The following is a 2,436-nucleotide window of genomic DNA, read 5'->3' on the forward strand; positions in this document are numbered from 1 at the left end:
TACTCTGTCTAGAAGACGCGACGTGCACACTGGATGCCATTTAAAATGCCGACTAGACGCCCGTCTGCTTTACGTCCTAGCTGAGCGACAAAAGCGGCAAGGCAACACGAGATGATACGTAAACTACAAGTAAACATATAAACAGCGTCATGTGTTTTATAGTCTGCACTAAACACTTATAGCGTCGTGCAGCGTGCCGTCACCGACCTAGGACAGAGCGTTGTATTCTTAGCCTTTCAGCGGAGCCCTGTTTAGCCTCATTGCAGCTAAACTCTAATGTGTTTCTGTCTCTAGTTGTTTTCCTTCATGTACTGTTATGAAGAAAATGTATTTACATTACTAGCTTTTTTGCGTCTGTCTGTCTGCTCTCAATTACTGCACGAATTTTCATGCAGTTTTCACCAATAGATATTGTGATTCCTGAGGAAGGTGTATGATTCATTATGTTTTTACCCAAGCGAAGCGGCGACGGATTGGTAGTTAGTTTTAAAATATATATTTAAAAAATGTTTCCTTCAAATACTCTTATGAAGAATACGATTTTATAACTTTTAATAGTTTTAAAAGTTAAATAAATAAAGTATTAATAGCTCAGAAACAGAAAATTGTAGATAACTATTTATCTCATATAATGAACTATTTATCTTTCATAACAAATTAATTAAATAAACAATACTACGAATGGAAAATTAATCTTCGTATATTTTACACGCACAACTTGTCGGAATCCATACTTATATTTGAAATGTAAACACTAAAAATGCTGCTTTAGTTAATAACATTAAAATACGTAGATATATTACGGGATGGAACTTTATTTTTCAGTTTTATTTTTTTTTTAAAGGAAAAATGAAGGCATTATATAAATATTATATCTTTATCTTATATATCTTATCAAAAGTTACCCGATTGATCCTCCGCAGTTTTCTGCGTATCTGTACCCGGCCAGGTGGAAGTTACCCTAAATGTTTGTTCTCAACTACATTAGTTACACAATGGGACTATGTGAATCGGGTTTATTTAACGGTTATCAAGTTTATCTAATCCCAATCGGTATGCCGTGACATCGTGACAGACAGGACAGAAAGGACAGTGTTTCGCAGGAATAGTATGGAAATAACATACCTAAGTACTTGTATTTTTTTATTTATTTAAGGAACACGAACTGGTTACATAATCATACTTACAGACACATTCTAAGGTCTTAGTATAGCATGCAACCCAATTATAACCTAGAATAAGTAGGAACATTTCAGAGCACAAATTTACAATAACTAGTTGTTCGCCGCGAACTTAATACATTTTTTACAAAATTGTGAATATTTAAAAAAGGACTGAAGCGATTTTGATGCCCCACGAACTTAAAAATTCTATTGGCATATCCTACATACCTTTTAAATTTCATCAAAATCGGACCAATGGTTCGAAAGTTATCGCGTTACAAACATACATACATACATACATACATATATACATACATACATACATACATACATACATACATACATACATACATACATACATACATACATACATACATACATACATACATACATACATACAAAAAATATATATTTGCACCAATTAGAATGTTAGACCACGCTCGCTTCGCTCACTCGGTCAAAAAAAGGAAACATTACTGATGATAAAGAAAGGTATGTAATTACATTATATTACGTAGATACATTCATGATAATATTTATTTAATTTTCTTATTACAAAATGAAGCAAATGATTGTATGGTGATAATTACTGAGTACATGACTTTGTTAGTAATTGCAATGAAGCATTTTATTTTTATACTTTATCTTTTTTATAATTCTCGTATCCCTCAGGATTTCGTTGTGTCGGAGATGTATGCACTTTCGAATCGGGACTCGTTTAATGACTGCGCTCAGTTGATGTTAAACACTTTGTTTTTAAATAAAGCCGTAATGTTATGGGTCTCCGGTGACTTGATTGCTGCAGTGCAATAAGTACTTATTGAGATAAATAGTTAAATTTTACGTGCTCAGAATTTATTTCTGCGTGTACGTATATTATAAATGTCACTCGCATGATAATATGCCTCAGACTAGATTCTAGAGATGACAGTTTTCGAAATGGTTATTAAAATACATATTAAACACATTATGTACGTAGAATTTTACAACATTATAGTTGGCGATTCGTCACTGGCCACTTGCCCATACAAAAACAGAGAAAACGTTTTTCTGCTCCAAAATGTTAACCGATCTTAATATTTTTTATAGTAATATTGAAATCATAAAACACAAGGATTACAGGTTTTCCTTTTTTCAAAATTTCATATCTATATATAGATATCGTTGTTTTTGTGATTAAAACTTCATCTAAATAATCCTTTGTCTAATAAAAATAAACTATTATTTAACCAAAGAACCGAGGTTCTTTGGAGTCAAACAAGGGTGGATCAAA

Source organism: Plodia interpunctella, chromosome 4, assembly GCF_027563975.2.
Source record: "Plodia interpunctella isolate USDA-ARS_2022_Savannah chromosome 4, ilPloInte3.2, whole genome shotgun sequence".
NCBI lineage: Eukaryota > Metazoa > Arthropoda > Insecta > Lepidoptera > Pyralidae > Plodia > Plodia interpunctella.